This window comes from Macaca nemestrina, chromosome 3 (genome assembly GCF_043159975.1).
Source record: "Macaca nemestrina isolate mMacNem1 chromosome 3, mMacNem.hap1, whole genome shotgun sequence".
NCBI lineage: Eukaryota > Metazoa > Chordata > Mammalia > Primates > Cercopithecidae > Macaca > Macaca nemestrina.
Window position 1 is genome coordinate 39,866,136 of NC_092127.1, and position 25,064 is coordinate 39,891,199.

Consider the following 25,064-nt stretch of genomic DNA (forward strand, 5'->3'; position numbering starts at 1 on the left):
TTCACCAAAGGACAGGGGCCCCAAATTTAACTTCTGGTGAATTTTACAGGCACAATGATATCATTAAGCAAATGAGCATTAGAAATCATCAAGATATAATTTTTATATGCAAGAGGATGTATTTGCTTTTGAATTAATGTTTTAATAAAGAAATTTAGTCATGCACTATAAAATGTATTTAAAAGGAATAGTCATTCTGTTTGGATTTAAGAATTTGTAAAATACTTATATAGAATGACATTGTAAAATGGAATTAATGATAGTATTTTTTAAAAACAGTATACATTTTAACCAGAGGCCTCACTGAATACGATAAACCATGTTATTTTTGCGTCAAACATTCTTGGTTGTACCCTTCAAGTAATATCTCTGTTTTCCAGTGAAAACAAACAAAAAACTAAAGCCAAGAATATATAATAGAATCCTGCTTATGGCTCTGTAATGAAACAGGACAGAGATGCTGACTGAATCTAGGTTTCTGGAGTATTTTTCTGCTTTTTATACCATTGGATTAAACAAATAGCTGATAGAGAAAAAGAAGTTATTTTAGGCAGAAATTTCTGGCATTTTCCCTCTTGTTAATTTTTTTATTCCATTAGACTATATCACCTACACTAAGGAAGTTTGCTGAGCATTATAACCATTTTCAACTTTTGAATTTATACTGAAATTTTATTACCCTATTTTCTTTATGGCCTACATATATTTCACTGCAGAAATTCACATTAAAGAAGTCATTTTTGACCACTTTTCGTTAGATCACTAAAATAAATACAATTCTAGTGAACATCAAAATAAAGCATCAGAGAATGTTAAAGGTGAAAGAGACTTCAGAGGTTATTTAATGAAGGATCTTTCAACCTCAGCACTATGATAATTTGAAATGGATAATTCTTTGTTGGGAAGTAGTGGGGGCAGGAGGAGACAGTACTGTGCATTGTAGAATGTTTAGTAGTATCCCTAGTATCTACTCACTAGATGCTGGTAGCATATTCTTATTTATTTGTAGCTGTGACAATGAAAAAATTCTCCAGATGTTGCCAATGCTTCCTGGGGGGCAAAATCACCCTCAGTTGAACCACTGATTCAGTGCAACCTCTTTTTTGTAAAGTGATGTTAATATCCTGTTTCCTGAATTAAGAGGCTTTCCCTTTTTTGCCCAATTAGTAGCTCAGGTAGGTCTGCCAGAGGTAAGATAAAACAATGAATGGTTATGGATATAAATAGAAATAGCAGATATAAATTTTTTATTTAGTAAGCTTGTTTTTGCTTTTAAGGTCCTATTATTTAGTTCTTTTTCTAGGGCCTTCAGATTGTGCTATAGATCAGTGCCACTAAAAGTCACTAAACACACTGTTTAAATTCAGCTAATTATTTATTTATTTCTTTTGCAGCAAGACTTTCTCAATGAAGGAAGCAGTGTTGATTCCCAGTGTAAGCTTCTATCTTCCCACTGTCATGAAGCAGAGTTCACACAAGAAACTTGCTGGTTCCTTGTTTGGTGGCACTGATACAGAGATGGTCATGGCCTGTAAATGGGCACCCCATCTAGGTTTGCATCTATGCCTACTACTCTCCTTGGACTTTTCTCACCCTGAGGCTCTTTTCTGTGCCTGCCATATTCACAAAGCAAAATGTATTGTTACCTTCACCAGGTTCATTACATGCAGATAATTCTATGTCCAATTCTCCTAAAATTTATATTCGCATCTTCACAAAGATGTCCTAGTAAGAGAAATGTTTTGAGACAGATGTCTTTTGATGGCAACTCTAATTCTATCAGACATTAAGAAATACTGTGTGTATGTGTGTATGTGTATTAGAATCAGAGACAGAGAGATGAGATGAGAATGAGAAATAGGTAGGCAGGCAAAAGGGATCATAGTACTTCCAGCAAGAGTGTTCAGGTAGAGACAGGGATGTGTGCAGGCTCCAGTACAACAAAGAGTTTGGTGCCTTGCAGAATGGGAAGAAGTTTACTGAAGCTGAGACTAGAGTTCAAGGGGAAAATGGGGCCTTGGAAGAGTAAACAGAAGGCAGATGGTACAGGACTTGTAAGCCAAATTTAGTAGTTTTGATTTTCATCACAAAGACAATGGAAAACCAGGGATGTAAATTGAACAGATTTAATAAAGACTATCTACCAGAACGTTATTTCTACTATGCAAGGGTTTCTAGTGTTTTACTACCTTGATCTTAAAAGTGACCCAGGAGAGTAGAACTAAATCATAATTATAAAGAAACTGAGGCAACACTATTTTCTAAATGTGTTAATGTTTGTGGAATGATGCCACACTAAACAGAGGGATCAATCACAATTTCATACAAAGGGGAATTTGTTTCAGAATCTAATAGCCAGGAAAATATCTAGGCATATGACCAGATCTTCTAGGCAAGAGAGAAAAGAAATAGTCTTTAAGTTCAACTTAGAAAGCTAATGGCCACATTTAACTTCTATTAGCATTTGAATAAATAACCTTAGTCCTAACTAGAGCATGCACATTTGGAAAACAGTCTCAGTTTTAGAGAAAACTGCTGCTGGTTCGATTTTTGTTCTGCTGATGGAACAATCTGTTCCTGTTATGGTGCCCCGCTACCTCAGTGAAATAGAAAGATTGCAAGCTGTACAATTGGGAACCCAACGAAGTCAAGCTGTCCTGACTTTTCTAGTTTAGCCTTTGAATTGTCAACTTAGCCATAAACTGGGACATGTTTAACACAGGAGGAGGTCCATATTGCCACCCCAAAATGTGGAATGCTTATTACTTTTTCTAAATTTAATTAAACATATGATTGTTCTATGCAATATGAAGAGAGCGAGGCCAATGAATCAGAGGATGACTAAAATAGTACCATGGTGCTCTTTGATGTAAAATCATAGATTTTACATAATTGAGTGGGATCTGGCAATGATAACTCCTGTCATTATTCAACTTTTAAAGAGTTAAATCCTAAAGTTTGACTCCTTCCTACTGTAGTTCACATAGATAACAATGAGAAAATGATTAACGTAAATTCTACTTAGTACATTTCCCTGAAGCTGTTGGACGAGATTCTTTTCATATCGTGAATGAATAAATGAGAACCTAGTATTTTATCCATGTTACCTGTTAGACTTTGAAAGGCAGGACATTTTAACTGTAAGTTAGAATAATATTTTTTTCAAGATTGTTTTTGGACATGTACAGGATAAAAGTACTATTCAAATTACTTAAAAATAAATGTTAGGTATTTGACACAATGTTTTGAGATGCTTAAACTCCAAGGATTTCTTTGACTTTTTACATTAAGATATCAAATTCTTTTCAAATGAGGGTTTGGGGAAAATTATCTTGGCCATATTGGCTTTGGTAATAATTCCATTCATTTAGTGTACTTTATTTCCTGTTTTAAAAAATACTAGTTTTGATTCTGAGAAAATTAAGAAAGCCAGTGTGATAAAGTCAACTTTCTTTTTATGCAAAAATAAAAAGTCTTACTAATTTTACAAACTAGTTCTGCATTCTAAGTGTGAGGTTACATTAAAAATTTTTTCAAAACCCGCATTTTTTTTTTCTTTTTTGGAGAGGTGCTTGTTAGGTCACAACTGGAACTCTCAGCAGTATTGCAATTCTTTCTACACTATTCTTGAAAATACAGGAAATTTCTGCATTTGATACAGAACAGAGGTATAGTAAGTATAAAAGTTGCAGGGTAAAAATATCATCACACTGTATTTAAGAACTGTGTTAAAATAAGAGTAGAGTAATAGGCCATGGAAGAGACATGTCTTCCAAGATTGACAAATGACTAGGAAGAGAACACTGGGGATAAGAAAGACTTTAGTGGACAATGGGTGTTTAGAATTAGCTGCCTTTTCTGAGGACAGAGGAATAATGGTTGCAGATGAAAGGGATTTGTTTTACGTTCATGCTTATTCACTCTCACTACAGTTGATGGTCTCTATGTCCTAGTAGCTGTTTACTTTTAAGAAGAAAATATCTAATTATTATCTTTTGGCTTCATCACCATGATGAACACTAATTATGAATAGTTTAGACAGACTGAGAGTAGTTAAATAATCCAGTAAATAGTCTTCCCCAAACTGAGATATTTGGGCAGTCTTCTTTTGATTTATCTTATTGTAGTGAACAAGTAATATTGCTTCTCAAGTTTTATCATTATTTAACATTTCTCCATATAGTCATGTCTTAATGCTTTTTGTCATTCTCATTCCTTTTTCTTCTCTGTAGGTACGTATACTTTCCCACAATAAATATTTTAACATTTTTTTCTTTCTTTCTTGGTTCTCTCTCTATTAAACTTCTTGTAGTTTCTAACGTGTAGTATATGCAAAGATTGCTTAACTAGCTACCTCTGTACTTTAGACATGATCTTTCTCTAGTGCCTTCTTGACACATCTGGAGTATAAGGGGATGGACTAAAGCAGTGTATCTCAGTGAAGACTGTCATAAATTGGGTTCCATGGAAACAAACTGAGAGGGAGAGTTGAAGGCAGAAGTTTTACTGGTGTGTGTTCATAAGAGATACTTTTATAATGAAGTTGGGAAGGCAGGATTGGGCAGAGGGAGAAGCTAACCTGCAATAGGATACGAATTGAGGCCCTCAGTCAATCCTACAAGGAGCTATAGGAATAGGAAGGCCCTGTGGAATTGTCCCAGGTTGAAGCAAAGGAGTCAGCCATTGTTTCCTGTATTAGGCAGACATCACCCATGGGTACCATCTGGGAGGAGGAATAATAAAACCTTGGGCAAGGCAGGTCTCTGCAGCAATGCCTTGTGAAAGACACAGCTATGATCCAGAAATGAGCAATATTCCCAGAAACTGGGAATGGGTGACCTTGAAGAGAGGACCTGGGTAGAGCACCAGTTCTACTGCTGGTACTTTGGGCAGGGGAATTCTTTGTTATATGGAAATAATTCAGGCATTACCAGCATGTGACATCCCTGGCCCACCCACTAGGACCATCAGATACTCTCCAACATTTAAAAATAATACTTAGGAACCTGTTTGAAAATCACTGGAAATAACTGAGCAAAAAGATTTTTCATGTCTACTGCGGCTCTAACGTTGTTTCTGGTTGTGTGAGTGTTTTCTGTATTAGAGTACTATCTGATTAAAGTTAGAAAAAAACTCTGCAAGTGAATGAATCTATTGTGAATCAAATAATGCTGTGCTGGACTTACTTGACTATAAATAGTTATGTGGAATTACTGGGTATAAGGGCATGAAGATTTTAAAAAGCGTTGCTTTATATTGCCCTGCAGAGCAGTGGGACCAATTTATACTCTCATTAGCAATCTAGCCATCATGTGCTTTTACTTTTTTCTCCCTATTAACTTGAATCTCTGTAAATTTCACTGATAGTCTGGATGGGGTCCAGGAAGCGAGGTAAGGAAATGAGGCTTGTGTAACATGCTGCTATGCCTAGTTTTATTCAGGTTTCACTAATACTTCCAAGGACCACTTTGACAACACAGGAAAGAGCCAGGCAAAAGAGAGCAGTAGAATTGATAGGCACTTATTTACAAGCAATATTTAAGAAAAAGCAGAGCACTTAAAAGAGGTAAGCACAATTAGCTGGGCATAGTGGTGTCCGCCTGTAGTCCCAGCTTCTTGGGAGGCTGAGGCAGGAGAATCGCTTGAACCCAGGAGGCGGAGGTTGCAGTGAGCAAAGATCCTGCCACCACTGCACTCTGGCCTGGCGACAGAATGAGACTTCGTCTCAAAAAAAAAAAAAAAAAAAAAAAAAAAAAAAAAAAAAAAAGTAAGCAGTTATGGGGAAGAAAATGGAAATGTTCTAAATTTTGACCATAGAATTCAAATTCCCTTGGAGGCAACCTTTGTTTCCAACTTAATAGATTTAGATTAGTTCAACTCTATCCTTTTAACATCTATTAACAGTTCAAAAAGAAGTATCTGCTGTTAGCTTAGTCTTGTTCCCAAGAGGCCAACTGGTGCTGGGTTTGGCAGCTTCTCTGGAGAAAGGCTCAATGAGTGTGGAGACTAAAATAACAAACTTGTTTTGAGACTGAATGCTTTCAGAACATGATTGGAGACTTTAAAAATTAATTCCAGAAGTAGCCAACTATCATCTACAAATAGAAGAACCTGTCTTCCACATTTACACAGAATCCTTCATGTGATTAATTTCAGAATCCTTTATTTTCCCTTGTTTATTTTTTTCTGTAGCTATGATTCACCCTCTAAATAATTAATCTGTCATCGTATTTTAGTGTGTTCGTAGGCACCATGACATTTTTCTACACATTGCTAGAAAATGAGTCAGCCAATCAACAGCGTGTGTTGGATACTAATATTACATCATCCATTTTAGTTTAAAAACGAATTGACCAGCAGACACTTAAAATTTTACTGTGGAAAGGCTAAAATTATAAGGGCTAGAGTAAGTATTAGCTATACTCCTTGGTTTTAGATTTTAGAAGCAATGAATCAATTTATCTTAAATGTGAAAAAAAATAATACTAGGAAGACTGGTCTATTTTAGTGTAGATGCAAAAAAAGAAAAACAGTATTCCTCTGTAAAATCAGATTGGTTTTCTTTAATTAATGTTTATGAGCCTATTAAAAAGATGAATATTTTAATATAAATTCTTTGGTTGTAATAAGTTTAATTACAAAGGCAAAACATGTTTATTAAAGAAAAATCAGGAAATATTGAAACTAAAGGAAGAAAATAATATTTATGATTTAGCTATTCATAGACAACCATGTTAACCTTGGTTTATATTTTTCCAAGCTATTTTCTTTTATTTCTTTGGTTACACCTTTCCAGACTTAAAAATATGTATTTGAATACATAAATTGTATTATGCTATAATAAATAATTATCCCCTAGCCTGCTTTAATCAAGCTATGCCAAGAACAGGTTTCTAAATATTAATCTACTTTACTCTACTTTACTTTTCTAAACAAATGAATTACATATCATAGTATGGAAATACCATAATTTGATCAACAAACTGAGGGACACTTACGTTGTTTGAAAGATGTCATCGTTTTAACTGATTTTTCCATAAATGCCTTTCTACACGACTTATTGAATACTTGTTAGATTTGTTCCTTAGAAACATCCCTAGCAGTAAAATTGCTAGTTTGAAGGCACATATATTTTGAATTTGATGTAGATTGCTAGATTCCTTTCCAGAGAACTTGTACCTATGTATTCTCTCACTGACAATGAAATGAGTCCCAACTTCCCCAGCACTGGGCATTAATAATCATAATAATTTTTGACAGATAGGTTAAAAGTATCAGATTGTTGTTTTAATTATTATCTTTCAATCATCTTTTAATTCCTGGCCATTTTCATTTATTTTATGAATTGTCTCTGTATGTCTTTTGATTTTTTAGAAACAATGTTCATCTTTTTAAATTGATAATTTGTACTTTATTAAAGATATGCTGCAAATGTTTTGCTCAATAATATATCTTTTGATTTTGTTTATGGTGTATTTTTTGAACAGAAGTTAAATTTTACAGGTCAAAACTTTTAATATTTTCCTGTATGATTTTTGGCTTTTTAGTCATGCTTAGACAAAACAGCCTCAACATAAAAATACTCTAATTTTAAAAATATGCTATTGGGTTTTTATACATAAAATTTTATTTTGGGGACAGGTATGGTGGTTCATGCTTATAATGCCAGCACTTTGGGAGTCCTAGGTAGAAGGAGTGCTTGAACCCAGGAGTTTGAGAGCAGCCTGGTCAACAAAGAGAGACTTATCTCTACAAAAATTTTAAAAGTTAGCCAGATGTGATAGTGTGTGCCTGCAGTCATAGCTACTCAGGAGGATGAAATGGAAGGATTGCTTGAATCCAGCAGTTCAAAGTTGCAGTGAGCATGATCATGCCACTGCACTTGAGCCTGGGCAACAGAGCAAGACTCTGTCTCTAACAATGACAACAACAATAGCAATAAAAGTTACTTCCTCTGTAGTTTATTTTTTGTATGTTATGGTGTGTGGCAGGATTTCTTCTTTCCAAAATGGAGGGTTATTATCCCAATTATATTTATTTTATAATTCAATCTTTCTTATTTATTTCAAATTATCTTTTAATACTCTGAATTTTTTATTCTCTTCCATTAATATGTATGTTTGAAACAGGATAAAGGAATATTTGATAGTTTAGTCTCTCATGAGAATGATTCTAATGTTTCATTGCATCTGGGACCCCTTATGGACAGAACCCACTCTATGACCATTGCTGCCAGCTCTCGAGCTTGCTTTTGGTTTTATTATACCTCCATTTGATGCCTATGACCTGAGAAATCTCCTTAATTTATCTGATCTTTGATTTTTGCAGTAGTAGAATAAGAATCCTAATAGATAATGATAGAACCACCTCAATTAGATTGTTGTGTCTAGCATGTTAGCTACCACTATTATTAGAATCTTGAGTTTTCCAATGGATTCATTTCCCACCCAGCAGTCAGAAAAGCTCGACAGTGGTCACTTTCTGGACTGTCTTCAGAACCCATGGTCAGCAATAAATGTGGAGCTCTTGCTCGCTCTCTGTCTCTGCTCTTTGTCTTCTCACAAAGACCCATAACCTATTTCATGGGAGAGTTAATAATTAATGGCATGAATTTTCTTGCATAACATATGTTTCATGCTCTTGATATACATTATGATCTCTACTTCACAACTAAAAACCAAAACCAAAACAACCAAAAAATAAAAATAAAACAAACAACAATAAGAGCAAACACCAAAGGCTCTGAGTGATTATATAGCTAGCCCAAATTTACACATCCAGGAAGGATCCCAATCAGGATTCCAATTCAGGCTTTTGATTTTATGCAGTTCTTTAAATAGTCAAACTTTTCAAAATTTTATCTCTGGACACTTGGCCTTTTGTCCTAGGATTTTAAAAGTCTCCATTTAAATATTTTAAAAATGCAATTTCAGTTCTTTCACGTTCTAAACTTGGGAGCAACAGTGCAAGTTAGGAAAGTATATCTTGATATCTTGTCCGTCTTTGCAACAACTTGTTTCCTCTATCTTGTGTTCCTTATGTGATTTTCTACACTTTCTATTAATCTCTGAAAACCTGGAAAGATATCAGCATCTCTTAACCACTTTCTCCTTCTTGGAAACATTTGCGGCAGTCAAGCCTTTCTCCACTTGTGGAAATCGAAATAAAACTACTTACAGAACAGAATGCTTGAAACTTCTCTGACTTTATTTCAACCTTGACATTCCTACTGTAGGGAATTCAACTAAAAGAAATTGTCAGATGTAAGGGTTATAGTCATTGTTGAAAAGGTGAAAATGTGGAGGCTTCTGTATTTGAACTAACTGAAATTTCCCACCAACTTTTTGTTTTCGGAAACTTTTAAAGACATTTAAGTCCTGCTTTTCTTCAGTTTTCTTATCCACTGCCTTATTCTTTAGGTATCAGGTGTTTATAGTTTTCATACTAAATTGTAGTGTCAAAAAAATCATCAGATGAACACATGTGTGTTCAGAAGACCCAAAGTCCTGAAGTCGTTTTTTAGAGTGTGCCCAGAGTGATATAGTGAAACATTATAATTCAGTGTTGTTGGTGAATTATGACCAAGGTCATGGAAAACACATTGCTTTTTCTAGTGGTTGCATGATTATCATGCCTGTGATGATAAATCTGCACCCACTGAAAATGCAGTTAACTTACCTTGGTGATTTTGATTTATTAGCCTTGCGATGGACAAGGTTGCCCATTTGTTAGTGCTTGTTTTATATTTGAATAGCTTGGAAGCATATAACTTTGAGGCATAGCTTAGAGTTGGTTTAGCTATTTCATATTTCATAGAAAGCATCTGATCAGAGAACTTTGGTTTCTGATGTTTCTATTGTGACACTGCATAGTTTTTAGTATAGTGAGGATACCTGATTTGTATGTTGGAGCATCTCTCTTCATGATCAAGGTTGAAGTTTCAGAGAATTGTCATAACTATAACAGAAACAGGAAAATTGCCACTGAATAATCAACTTCATTTGGGAGTAAAAGTTAGATGGCTTAAATAGAAGACATTGAAGGACTAGTGACTGACAAAATGTATTTTATTTAGTTTCTCTTTGAGCTTTTGTTCAGAATAGACATATGACCCTGAGGGCTTTTATTAAAAATGGTACTTAATATTAATTATTCAGAGGTATCTGCCAGTATTGGATTGGAATGGCATAAGAAGATTCTTGAATGAAAGTATGTGACTAGAATGAGAGCTTAATGAATGAGTATGGATTTTGAGTGCCAAAATGTAGAATAAATTCTAGGGTTAAATTGACCATTGAAAAAGTTGTTAGCCTTAGTTCTTTCATCTTCCTTATTACAACATGAAGCATAGCACATTAATAGGATCTTTGTACTGTTAGTCCTTTTGCCAGGGTTTCTCCATCTTCACAATACTATTATTTTGGATCGGGTAATTCTTTGTTGTCTGGAGTTGTCCCGCACATTGTAAGGGGTTTAGCATCATGGTTTAGCATCATCCCTGGCCTTTACCCATTATATGCCAGTAACACTATCCCCATTGCGACAACCACAAATGTCTTTAGACATTGTCAAATGTCCCCAGGTGAGTAAAACCATCTCTGATTGAGGATCACTGCCTTATAGTGGTGATGCAAGAGAGAAGAGTGACCAAGAAGAAAGTGTCAATTTTGAAGATATCACAATGTGTGTATTAAGATCAGATGCCAGTCACAGTATTTAGTTCATTTACCACCAAGCCCAATTAAACTGAACTCTTATAAATTTAAACCCGTCAGAGATGGCTGCAAAGTAATTTCAATTTTCTAGGTCTAATACTTTATAACATTTGTTAGTTTTGCATTCAATGTTGCATCAGATGCAACATTGATTACAAATGTTGCATCTGATGCAACATGGATTACATCAAGCCTTTTGATGTAATCTAATACTTGGTTTTATAAGCACTGCAGTTTTAATCATCCATGGACAACTGTTGTTTTATACTGTTATATAATGTTAAATATTTTAAGAAATGATGAAAAATAAGGAATGCTTATCCTTCAGTCAACTTTTATTGGTTCTTTTAAATCTTACATGTTAAAAGTAGAGTCTTTCTCCTGTGAGGTATTTTATTATTTTCTGTTGTCAGATTTGGTGTTCTTCACGAAGGAGCTTAGTCTGGATCTATACTATTTGGAATAGGGAACTCCCCCTGACATAGGCAGGATGATAATAATAGCCAATTATCTAATACATCACAAAGAAATATTCTGATTCTAGAATTCTTTTGGTGCCAAAAGAAGACAGGCATATGTGAGAAGAAGCAATCAGAAGATTGGCAGGATTTCAGAATCTATTTGAAATATTCATTACCTATTTGGAATTGGTCTTAAAAATTTAAAACAATGTAAAGCTGAATAATTAAAGATAAAAAAATAAAGGAAGAATACAAGGTTTCTATGCTATGAAGCAACTGGGATTACTATGATTTTGGGGCAGTGAATTTGTTTCTAGAAGTTTTGTTGGAACTAAGGCAAAAAGGTAAGTAATTAAGCACTATCAGTTGGCTTAAGTAGTATTATCTGTTTCTTATAAAAGGCTTTCCACACTTTCTGCAAGGCACATTTTTTTTTCTCATGGAATTTGTCCAAAGAAATAAGTGTTCTTAGGATTTAATAAAATTATGTTTATAATTTTTTTTTTTTTTTGCTTAGATGATAAGATATATGGTTCACAATGTTTTTTGTTTTACAACCCATGAGTATATTTTCAATTAGCTCTTCTGTGCCTTCTAGGAAGAAAAGCAAATCACCTTGGAATGAAAAACTTTAAGGTGGAAGTTACTAATATACCACATTGTCTGTACACAACAATTCAGGCCCCTCGGTCTGTGTCTGATTTTAAGTAGAATTGCATCCTCATGCGCCTTCAGTTATAAACTATACCCGCATGTAGCTTTGTGAGTTGGTTTTCTTATTTGGGCTACTTAAAATTTTCCTTTTAAAAGCTAAATGATTTTACCAAATTAAATACATTTAATGTTAATACTGAGCTTTATGACTGTTGTCAACAGAGACCAACACTTATTTGAGAGGCCTCTTACAAAGAGAAAATAAAATCATGCATTATCAAAGAGTAGGATACTCTACTATTGCTTTATTTTTGTAAATCAACACCATTACTAAATCACTTTTACATATAGATTTTTAGAGTGCTCTTGAACACAGACATATTTAATCTCTTTAAAGAGTGAATTGGAAGATTGAATGTGGCATAAGAAAAAATCCTGGCTTTTAACTGTATGTGATTGATATTCCAGAGTGGTCATATACACAATCGTCAGCATTATACATTTTTTATTCTTGATGGTCTCTGCCTATTGGGTCAAATGCTAATAATAGACCCAAGAGATGGGTCAGAGAAATTATTCAGAGAAATTAATTTGAACTGTTAATTAATCTTAACTGTCCCTAAGTGAGATGGAACAGAGGTGAATAGTGGCTTTAGAATAGCTGTTCTGGATACCTGATTGATATTTGTCATTTGTTATGAAAAAATCTGTTATGGAGTTCTAAAAAATACTAAAAATATTATCAGTCTATTTTTTGGAATGATTAAGTTTAAAAATATCACCTTGCCCATCTTGAAGTAATTACCCTATAGACTTAAGATAATTAGCTTGATAAAGACTGGGTTGTTCTTCCAGAACAGACAGTGAAAATATTTCTGGTGGTAAGAGATCATTTTCTAGAGCTGATTCCAATATAGCATGACTAGTTATATGTTTTCAAGGGGAGGAATTACAGGCTTCTAACATGATTTTTAATATGGAACTATCAACATGAATTATCATTTAGAGTGAAATTATTTCACCAGTATTTGTTGGAAATCTGTACTGCAATATTTCCTCTTGGAAGGTCTTGACATTTTAAAACATAATTCTCTGTATTTTAGAAGTTTAGGTAGTGTGCAAAAGCTTTTATTGCAATGAATGTTAAAGAACTCAGGACCTAGGCTCCATCTGATTTTCTGTATCTTAACCATATCCAGAAAGTCTCCTGTTTACTTTTAGAATTGTAAAGGAATTCAGAAGATTCGTTTCAGCTGCTTCCTACCATTCAGATACTTTCTTCACGAAGCCCTGGATTACAGCATGCTCATAATGAATTGCAGTTGTTCAATTATTGGGAGGTTTGTAATGAAGCTTTGGAGTCTAAATGGGTCAGAGCAGGTTTTGCACTTTATCAGCTTGTGAGAAAATCCAAGTGGCACTCTGTGCTAAAGACTATGGAATAATAATTTTGGCACCTCTTGGTCTCTGTTTTTCTAAAGAGAGGAGGATATTATTGAGGACTAGCCAATAAATGAATTCTTTTTTTTTTTTGTCAATATTATTTTTATTTTTTTTTTAAATTTATTTATTATTATTATACTTTAAGTTCTAGGGTACATGTGCATAATGTGCAGGTTTGTTACATATGTATACTTGTGCCATGTTGGTGTGCTGCACCCATCAACTCATCAGCACCCATCAACTCGTCATTTACATCAGGTATAACTCCCAATGCAATCCCTCCCCCCACCCCTCCCCATGATAGGCCCCGGTGTGTGATGTTCCCCTTCCCGAGTCCAAGTGATCTCATTGTTCAGTTCCCACCTATGAGTGAGAACATGTGGTGTTTGGTTTTCTGTTCTTGTGATAGTTTGCTAAGAATGATGGTTTCCAGCTGCATCCATGTCCCTACAAAGGACACAAACTCATCCTTTTTGATGGCTGCATAGTATTCCATGGTGTATATGTGCCACATTTTCTTAATCCAATCTGTCACTGATGGACATTTGGGTTGATTCCAAGTCTTTGCTATTGTGAATAGTGCCGCAATAAACATACGTGTGCATGTGTCTTTATAGCAGCATAATTTATAATCCTTTGGGTATATACCCAGTAATGGGATGGCTGGGTCATATGGTACATCTAGTTCTAGATCCTTGAGGAATCGCCATACTGTTTTCCATAATGGTTGAACTAGTTTACAATCCCACCAACAGTGTAAAAGTGTTCCTATTTCTCCACATCCTCTCCAGCACCTGTTGTTTCCTGACTTTTGAATGATCGCCATTCTAACTGGTGTGAGATGGTATCTCATTGTGGTTTTGATTTGCATTTCTCTGATGGCCAGTGATGATGAGCATTTTTTCATGTGTCTGTTGGCTATATGAATGTCTTCTTTTGAGAAATGTCTGTTCATATCCTTTGCCCACTTTTTGATGGGGTTGTTTGTTTTTTTCTTGTAAATTTGTTTGAGTTCTTTGTAGGTTCTGGATATTAGCCCTTTGTCAGATGAGTAGATTGCAAAAATTTTCTCCCATTCTGTAGGTTGCCTGTTCACTCTGATGGTAGTTTCTTTTGCTGTGCAGAAGCTCTTTAGTTTAATGAGATCCCATTTGTCAATTTTGGCTTTTGCTGCCGTTGCTTTTGGTGTTTTAGACATGAAGTCTTTTCCCATGCCTATGTCCTGAATGGTACTACCTAGGTTTTCCTCTAGGATTTTTATGGTATTAGGTCTAAGAAGGTCATAAACGAAATGAAAGAGATGAAAACCATGACACGAGAAATACGTGACAAATGCACAAGCTTCAGTAACCGACTCGATCAACTGGAAGAAAGAGTATCAGCGATTGAGGATCAAATGAATGAAATGAAGCAAGAAGAGAAACCAAAAGAAAAAAGAAGAAAAAGAAATGAACAAAGCCTGCAAGAAGTATGGGATTATGTAAAAAGACCAAATCTACGTCTGATTGGGATGCCTGAAAGTGAGGGGGAGGATGGAACCAAGTTGGAAAACACTCTTCAGGATATCATCCAGGAGAACTTCCCCAACCTAGTAGGGCAGGCCAACATTCAAATCCAGGAAATACAGAGAACGCCACAAAGATACTCCTCAAGAAGAGCAACTCCAAGACACATAATTGCCAGATTCACCAAAGTTGAAATGAAGGAAAAAATCTTAAGGGCAGCCAGAGAGAAAGGTCGGGTTACCCACAAAGGGAAGCCCATCAGACTAACAGCAGATCTCTCGGCAGAAACTCTCCAAGCCAGAAGAGAGTGGGGGCCAATATTCAACATTCTTAAAGAAAAGAATTTTCAACCCAGAATTTCATATCCAGCCAAACTAAGTTTCATAAGTGAAGGAGAAATAAAATCCTTTACAGATAAGCAAATGCTTAGAGATTTTGTCACCACTAAGCCTGCCTTACAAGAGACCCTGAAGGAAGCACTAAACATGGAAAGGAACAACCGGTACCAGCCATTGCAAAAACATGCCAAAATGTAAAGACCATTGAGGCTAGGAAGAAACTGCATCAACTAACGAGCAAAATAACCAGTTAATATCATAACGGCAGGATCAAGTTCACACATAACAATATTAACCTTAAATGTAAATGGACTAAATGCTCCAATTAAAAGACATAGACTGGCAAACTGGATAAAGAGTCAAGACCCATCAGTCTGCTGTATTCAGGAGACCCATCTCACACGCAGAGACATACATAGGCTCAAAATAAAGGGATGGAGGAAGATTTACCAAGCAAATGGAGAACAAAAAAAAGCAGGGGTTGCAATACTAGTCTCTGATAAAACAGACTTTAAACCATCAAAGATCAAAAGAGACAAAGAAGGCCATTACATAATGGTAAAGGGATCAATTCAACAGGAAGAGCTAACTATCCTAAATATATATGCACCCAATACAGGAGCACCCAGATTCATCAAGCAAGTCCTTAGAGACTTACAAAGAGACTTAGACTCCCATACAATAATAATGGGAGACTTCAACACTCCACTGTCAACATTAGACAGATCAACGAGACAGAAAGTTAACAAGGATATCCAGGAATTGAACTCATCTCTGCAGCAAGCAGACCTAATAGACATCTATAGAACTCTCCACCCCAAATCAACAGAATATACATTCTTCTCAGCACCACATCATACTTACTCCAAAATTGACCACGTAATTGGAAGTAAAGCACTCCTCAGCAAATGTACAAGAACAGAAATTATAACAAACTGTCTCTCAGACCACAGTGCAATCAAACTAGAACTCAGGACTAAGAAACTCAATCAAAACCGCTCAACTACATGGAAACTGAACAACCTGCTCCTGAATGACTACTGGGTACATAACGAAATGAAGGCAGAAATAAAGATGTTCTTTGAAACCAATGAGAACAAAGATACAACATACCAGAATCTCTGGGACACATTTAAAGCAGTGTGTAGAGGGAAATTTATAGCACTAAATGCCCACAAGAGAAAGCATGAATTCTTTAAAGGTATTCCTTATTTGTAGATGAATCAGTTTGTTTTAGCTCAATATAAAGATGCTTAGATTGAAACAAGATTCTAATAACTTAAATGACTAAAGTGGAGTAGGGGAAGACATATAGGTATCTAAGTACTTCTCAGATAGCTTTTATCCGGTCTCCTTATTTTAGGTTTCTATCTGCCTACCCATTTTTAATTCCCAGTTTTAGAGAAGTTGGTACTGATAGTTGCTGAGCATTTGGGGGTATCTGTTGTGTAACTAGTTAATTCTTGGCTTTTCCTATCACTCACTTAAGATTGAGCTGTCTTGGGTGTAGTACTTCAATTACTATTTGTCCACCTGCTTCTCAGCTTTAAAATGTCATTGCCATTGTCTCCTGTCCTGTTTTTCCCATTCTTGTGGGTCATGTCTTTTAAAAAAAGTTGAATTAGATACATTTGTTCACACTATTCAAGATGTACCTTTGAGTGGGGAAATGACAGCCTCTTTCAGATGATAGATCTGAAGCTAATAGTGCAGCAGGGTTTGGTATAGAAAATTTACTTAGCTAGAAGGATTTATTTTTTGAGTGGAAAGAAAAAAACTAATAAAAATTTTCTTGTTTGGGGAATATATATACCAGGACTAAGAATGCTTTTCTTGTGTAATAACCCTTAATCCAGCCCCATCATATGAATTTTGAAAATTAAGACAAAATGTAATATTTTAATGCAATGAAAAAGTTCACCAAGGGCTAAATATAGCCTGACATTTCTGCAAAAAGATGCTTATTAACTCTGAGATATTAATGTAGTTGACTGATAACCAGGGTTAGGTTGTTGATTTTTAAAACTATTGCAACAGAGTAAAATGCTAGAGGCTTTTATCATGACCAGAGAGGTCTGCATTGTCACCTGGGTGTAGGGGAGGGCAAAATATACAATAAGCCAGAGCAGAGGATAAGCTTCAATTTATGTCAGTGAAACTGAAGGCCGAGAATAAGTAGTTCCTTCTCTTTGCATTTTATGCCTGGTATAAGGGCAGAAAAAAATATACTGTCAATCAAAGCAAAAAGGTAGTCGTAACTACATCAAACCTATTTTATTAACAATAATGATATGATAACATTGTAATTATGAATGTTATTCCAAAATTTTAGATAATAGCTAAATTTTAAGAGAATACTCTGTAAATACTGTTTGAGGAATAGTGGATTTTACTGTCCTCAAAGGTTAATGTGCGTGCGTGTGTGTGTATGTGTGTGTGTGTGTGTGTGTGAGAGAGAGAGAGAGAGAGAGAGAGAAATAGATCTAGAAGGTAGGATGGATGAAATGAAAGGAATAACTTTAGTATGAGGTTTCTTTTCCAGTATATTGTTATTTGCATCTTTGCAATATACAGAGCTATAGCATGTATTTCTGGTGCTCATTCCCATCCTCCAGTTAAAAGTTAACAAACATGCAACTAATCTAAAAAAGGGTCACTTCCACAACAAAGGATTTGCCGTTTGTCATAGTGATATTTGGTGTTTAAGGATGACTCTTAGGAATTTGGCTCCAAATTAAAAGAAGCATTTGTATTTCTCAGTTCACCCAAAGGAGTAATAAACCATACTTTGACTTCTGAAGTCTGTTTTAAAGTCAAATGCCTTCCTTTGAGAGTACTTTGCTGCTCACTTATAAAACTGGAAAAGGACATTTCAGTCAATGCTTTATTCTCCTAGTTAGGAATGGAGGCTGGCTATGTGGCTGCCAACATGGATAATTTAAGGAACCCTTAGAAGGCCCTTCTATCAAAACATATCTCCCTGAATGAAGCCTATATATTTCTCTTTACTTTTTTGAACTGTTCGAAATTCTGCCTGTTACAGAGTCACTCAGATTAGAGTGTCCTCTTTTAGAAGAAAAATATCCCAGGGAGGGTTAAGTAGTCTATTAATCAATTATTCACAGTCCAGTGTGGCTTAGTTTAATTAAATTGCTTTTTTCTAGTTATGTACATTTTGATAGAGCCCAGGAAGAGAGAAAAGGGAAGTAATTTAGTCCTCGGGATTTTTCAGCATAAGGCAAGCCTGAGCTGTGAGTACTGAAGTGGGCTCACTATTGTCATCCAAAAGGCAGAATGAGGGCCCTGGATATCTGTGAGTGGGGCAGAGGAGACACAGGAGCTAAGAGAGGAAAAGAGAAAGAGAAGCAGGGAAATGCCAAAGATAAACTTTGACGTATTGTGGACTAGTCCATTCTCTATCATAAAAGCTTTCACATTAATATTGTTGGGTGCTATGCTGAAATGGTTTTGTATTTCTTTTTTGAATTTGTTTTTTGTTTTAATATATATCTTGATATTTTGGGAAAGAGAATGTAGACGAGCTGTGTTAGAATGATGCCATAAACATATAGTTCTATATATATGTTATTCATTAAACAATGAATAATCATGGTTATGGATTAGTTATTAACCAAAACAAGGAGAAGAACTCAGAATTATTCAGTAAAATAATTTGGAAACTCTGTTGATGGAAAGAAATCACTAGATTTCTATCAAAGATGAATTTTTTTCATGTGCTTTTGGTACATGGCAGGGATAATGCAATGTAGTTGTGTCTTTGGTAGACTTGAAAGATATTTCAGTTCAAGCAGGTGCCTTTTTTTAAGGCTTGCTCTAAATTGTAAATACTTTGAAATATAATACACTTATTTTAGAAATTTTTAGGCTTGTTCTTCTTATAGAACAGTATCTATGAGTAGAAAAGCAAGCTAAGAAATCAAACCAATCTTGGTTAATCACACCAATGGGAAACTGACAGCTATAGCAGGATTCAGGCACCACCTACCACTTCGAGTGTTTAATTTGCAGATGTATTACATAGGAGGAATGAAATATCATTCATACAAACTTGGCAAAATGACATCTGGTGGGTTGTATGAATTCAAATATAATAGCTAGGGTGATCACATGACTTATCACCCACTCCAAATCCAGACATTTTTGAGAGTGAAAGGTGATGTTCAAAATAATTAAAATTATATGTTTTTGGCCGGGCACAGTGGCTCACACCTGTAATCCCAGCAATTTGGGAGGCTGAGGTGGGCGGATCACAAGGTTAGGGGTTCAAGATCAGCCTGACCAACGTGGTGAAACCCTGTCTCTACTAAAAAACTACAAAAATTAGCTGGGCGTGGTGGCACGTGCCTTTAATCCCAGCTACTCAGGAGGCTGAGCCAGGAGAATTGCTTGAACCTGGGAGGCAGAGGTTGCAGTGAGCCAAGATTATGCCATTGTACTCCAGCCTGGGCGACAGAGTGAGACTCCCCCATCTCAAAAAAAAATTATATGTTTTTGAAGTAATATGTATCCATCTATAAATAGGCTTATTATCTTGGTATAAGCACTCCAACATTTTTTTTTTTTTTTTGATACAGTATCTTGCTCTGTCATGCAGGCTGGAGTGCAATGACAGAATCATGGCTTACTGCAACCTCCGCATCCTGGGCTCAAACAATTCTCCTGCCTCAGCCTCCCAAGTAGCTGGGACTACAGGCATGTGCCACTGTGCCCCATGATGGGTTTCATCATGTTGCCCAGGCTAGTCTTGAACTCCTGGACTCAAGTGATCCACCCACCTTGGCCTCCCAAAGTGCTGGGATTAGCCGGTGTGAGCCACCATGCCCAGCCCGTACTCTAACATTTTAATACCTGTGGGGAGGAAAAAGTTAGCAGCTGATCTATGACTGAAGGAGGAGTTGGAGATACAGACATGTATCTGTATATCTGCAGAGAGAGAGAGAGGAAAGAAACATGGAAATGTGCTAATCAGACACTCGGTATTTATTAAGGAAAAGACATACCTGAGAGTCCTTGTCTGTGGAATACTTTCAGCAGAAAATATCTGATCTATCTGGGTTGCTTATGGCAAACAACTATAGAATTGAAAGATTCCTGGTGCATATCCTGTTTGAAAGTGTCAATGTCAGTTTTAGGTAATTATCAGAATATGAAATGGAGATACTTTATGATCAAGATAGTTCCCACTCTGTAAGTAATGCCTCCCATGCATCATTTGGTGATTACATGTGTTAGATGTAGACTGGAACACATCCTAATGTGGCAAGGATCAATTAAGGAGCTGTATTGTTGCCCTCAGACTTCTTTAGGTGTTGCCTGTTTATCAAGCTTACTTTTATGTTTTGAAATTACTAAAGTTTGATACTGGGTAAGATTTCTTATTTTATTGTATTTTATTGGCAATTCAATTATTTTCTGGTCTCAAACTATAGAATATTCCTATTCAAATACTATTTTCAAAAATAAAAGTCTTTAAGTCAATTAAAATAAATATGTACATATACATTAAAGCTAAACAAACAAAAAACCCACTTGGTTATCTGACTATCAAAAAAATGACTATAAGTGGAATAGTCTTTTTTGGGAAGTATTTGTGTACTGTAAGATTGTTCTTAGCCTATCTGTTTTTATTATAGTGACACCAGTATTTGTCTGAAAATTGTACTTTTCAACTTTTTCTTTTCTTTTTGAGACAGAGTCTCACTCTGTCACCAGGCTGGAGTGCAGTGGCATGATCTTGGCTCACTCCACCTCCTGGGTTCAAGCGATTCCCCTGCCTCAGCCTCCCAAGTAGCTGAGTTTTTCATAAGATTGAACTTGTTGATACCTTCAATGAGTCTTGTCTAAGATCACACTATTTTTAACTGAGAAAACACTCTCTACAGGTGTTGAGGTGCCTGGTAAGTTCAGGACAAATATTAAATGAAGGATATCCTTAGTTCTTATTTTTAAAAATATTAAAATGTATAAATATTCCAGACCAAACATCTTCAAAAGTGTTTGCTACCTTTTTACCTCCATTTAGAGTAACTTTCTTCAAAAAATGATCTTATAAGACAACTCATCAAATTTGTTTCTATTTATAATTTCTATGACTATTTAACAAAACTTAGATACTACAGTCATACCCTTCTAAATTTCATTACATTCTGATAGAGGATATATATTTGTCCACTTAAAAATAAGCACTTCATCAAGATTCTTCTTCCAAGTTGAGAAACTTGAAGCACAAATAAAGATTTTCTTTATTTTATTTTTTAGGATATATTGTACATATTTTGGGGATACATGTGGTATTTTGACACATGTATACAACATGTAATGATCAAATGAAGGTAATTGAAATATCCAGCACCTCAAACATCTACCTTTTTGTGTTAAAAACATAATTATTCTCTTCTAGATATTTTGAAAAATATGATAAATTATTAACTATAATTTATTTACTGTACTATCAAATATTAGAACTTATTGCTTCTATGTAACCATATTTTTGTACTCATTAACCAACTTCTCTTCATCCCTTCTGCCTTCTCTAGTAACCACTATTCTATTCTCTATCTCCATGAGACACACTTTTAGCTCCCTCATATGCGTGAGAACATGAAATATTTGTCTTTCTGTCTGGCTTATTTCACTTAACATAATGACCTCCAGTTCCATCCATGTGCCTGCAAATGACAGGATTTCATTATTTTTATGCATGAGTAATATTCTATTGTGCATCTATACTACATTTTATTTATCCTTTTATCCACTGATGAGCACTTAGGTTGATTCCATATCTTGGCCATTGTGATTAGTGATGCAATGAAATAGGCTTGTAGATATCTCTTAAATATACTGATTTCCTTTCTTTTGGAAATATGCTCAGCAGTAGAATTGCTGGATCACATGGTAGCTCTATTTTTAGTTTTTTGAGAAATTTCCATAACATTCTCCATAGTGGCTATACTAATTTACTTTCCTACTGATAGTGTAAAAGTGGTCACTTTTCTCTGCATCATCACCAGCATTTGTTATTCTTTGTCTTTTTAATAATAGTATTCTAGCTGGGGTGAGTTGGTTTTGATATGCATCTTCCTGGTGATTAGTGATGCTGAACATTTTTTCATATACCTGTTGACCATTTGTGTGTCATCTTTTAAGATGTGTCTATTCAGGTCTTTTGACCACTTTTAAAATTGGATTTTTTGTTCTTTTTACTATTGAATTGTTTTTTCCTTATATATTCTAGCTATTAATTCCTTGTCAGATGGGTAGTTTGCAAATATTTTCTCCCATTGTATGGGTTATCTCTTCACTTTGTTGATTGTTTCCTTTGCTGTGCAGAAACTTTTTAGCCTGATGTAACTCTTTTGTCTATTTTTGCTGTGCTTGCCTGTGCTTTTGAGATCTTACCTTCCAAAAATAACTTTGCCTAGACTGATGTCCTGTAGCATTTCATCAGTATCTTCTTCTCATAGTTTCTAGTTTCAGTTCTTACATTTAAGTCTTTAATCCACTTTCAGCTGATTTTTGTATATGGCAAAAGATGAGTATCTAGCTTAATTCTTCTACATATGGATATCTAGTTTTCCCAGCATGATTTATTTAAAAAGAGTCTATCTCTTCCCCAGTGTATGTTCTTGGAGTTTTATATCAGTACCATGGTGGTTTGATTACTGTAGCTTTGTTAGAATAATTTGAAATTAGGTAGTATGATATTTCTAGCCTTGCTTTTTTTGCTTAGGATTACTTTAGCTATTTGGAGTCTTTCATGATTCCCTATGAGTTTTAGGATATTTTTTCTATTTCTGTAAGAATGTCTTTGGTATTTTGATAGGGATTATGTTGGAAATGTAGATTGTTTTGGATAGTATAGAGATTTTAACAATATTCATTCTTCTAGTCCATGAGTGTTAAATATATTTCCAATTTTTTGTGTCCTCTTCAATTTATCAGTGTTTTATAGGTTTTCTTTTAGAGATTTTTCACCTTCAATTTAATTTATTCCTGTGTATTTTATTGTTTTGTAGCTATTGTAAATGGGATTGTTTTCTTGATTTTTTTGTAAGATTGATCACTGTCAGTGTCAAATATACATTTTCAAAATTAAATCATGTATGTTTTTTAAGCTCTCATCATTTGATTTGTTTACCCTTCCTTTGTTTTGCTGTGATACATGTATAGGTTTGTCTGTTTACAAGCTTGTTTTCAAAAATTGCAATTTGTGAAAAACTTCAAGGTCTTAAGATTTTTGAACCTTTATTTACTGATGACTTTTATTAAAAATTTCCAACTATTATTTAATAAAATATAAACAGGGACTTACTTATAAAAGTTTATTACCATTTCTCAGTTTCTAGGTACAGAACGACAAATATCACCTATTCCTACTCATATGTAGGGGCTAAAACAAGTGTCTCATGGAGGTAGACAGCAGAATGCTGGTTACCAAAAACTGGAAAGAGAAGAAGGGAAGGAGGATGAAGGAAGGTTGGCTAATGGGTACAAAAATACAGTTACATAGGAGAAATAAATTCTGGTATTTCATAATACAGTAGAGAAATTAGAGTTAACAACAAGTTATTGTATATTTCAAATTAGCCAAAATAGAATAATTGTAATGTTCTCAACACGTAAAATAAATCTTTGAGGTTACTGATATACCTCCTTAAAAAATAACTAAAATAAATAATATTGTCCTGGAAAAATAATCCAATTGAGCTGCAGAGAAAGAAAACACATAATGCCATGCTAAAGCATATACATAGAAAAATTAACAGCTTTTTGCAAAAAAATTTTTAAATTAATATCTTTAATATTTCTATATGTACTTCTTTGATTGTTTGACAATCTAAGTTTCTATTTCATTTGGCAGAATATCATAGCTCATTTTGGATGTGAATATATATATTATGTGTGTACCAATGCCAACTCCAATTATATTGCTCCAAGCTTTATTAATTTAGCAAAGCCATTCTAACTTGTCACTGTGCTGTACCTAAATCTATATTAACATCACAAAACAAAGAATTTAATCTTCAACATTGAATTTTAAGCTGATGTTACATGCATATTCACAATAGTATCTGATGTTTAATTTTGACAGACTAAAGATCCAGAAGCTTTCATTTCAATCCATGAATTAGATGAAAAATAAAAATCAAACACTATTGGAATTTTTTTTCCTTCAAAGCAACTGATGACATTGATATGAAATTGGAAATATTTAACCATTTGCAAATTCTTTTTATGCTAATGGAGCCAACATTTCAACAGCTATTACTTCACTTTTTATTTGTGTAATGAGAAAATGTAGAATTAAAAATGTACAAAATTGTTTTAAAAGCCTTATTTGATCTAAATGAAAGGTCATGTTTCACAGAGTGACACATAAAAATACCTTCTGCAGCTACATGTTAAATTTTACGATAATTTAAAAACAGATGCTGATATTTCTTCAGTATGTTTGTTCCTCTTGGTTTCATGTGGCTAGAAATGGCCATCCCAAAGGATGGAAAATGCTGAAAAACAGTTTGTGTCAGTTACACATTTATTATCAACTCTCTAGAGAAAAGAAAATTCATTGCTCACTTTTTATTTAACATGTACTTTTTTTGAGCTAATTTCTCAGTAAAGGATTTATTTAAAAACAAACAGAAAAGGATTTCCAAGAAATAAAATGAATGAATCACTGTAGATATACAGTATAGAATAAAATTTAAAAACTACATAGCAAGAGTACTCATACTATTCTCTATATGCTCAAGAGCAGATTTAAATTTCTTGTACATATTCATGCAACTCTAGCCTATAATTTCTCATATTTCTTATGCTCATGATGGATGACTTGACCGCTTTATGAACAGTACAAATCTCAGCACAGAGCACTTTGCAACTGGCTTTTCCTTTAAGTGGCCAATGGGGCAGCAATGTGAATATTTC

The 25,064-nt window shown here is 34.7% G+C and overlaps 1 protein-coding gene and 1 long non-coding RNA gene across 6 annotated transcripts in view; one reads left to right on the plus strand and one right to left on the minus strand.

Annotated features, from left to right (window-relative positions):
- LOC105463457 (uncharacterized) overlaps nucleotides 1–11,156 on the minus strand; it is a 68,432-nt gene extending 57,276 nt beyond the window's left edge. Inside the window, exons 1-2 of the long non-coding RNA XR_011620514.1 lie at nucleotides 11,074–11,156; nucleotides 9,894–9,957 (exon numbers count right to left, since the gene is read on the minus strand). This is a non-coding gene — a long non-coding RNA (uncharacterized lncRNA). The remainder of the gene's footprint in view (nucleotides 1–9,893; nucleotides 9,958–11,073) is intronic.
- Nucleotides 11,157–11,311: 155 nt separating this feature from the next.
- Nucleotides 11,312–25,064, plus strand: part of IQCM (IQ motif containing M) — a 496,764-nt gene continuing 483,011 nt past the window's right edge. For all 5 annotated transcript variants that reach the window (XM_011710533.2, XM_011710534.2, XM_011710535.2 and 2 more), the window contains exon 1: nucleotides 11,312–11,520. The gene's annotated coding sequence lies outside the window, so the exon portion shown is untranslated. The remainder of the gene's footprint in view (nucleotides 11,521–25,064) is intronic.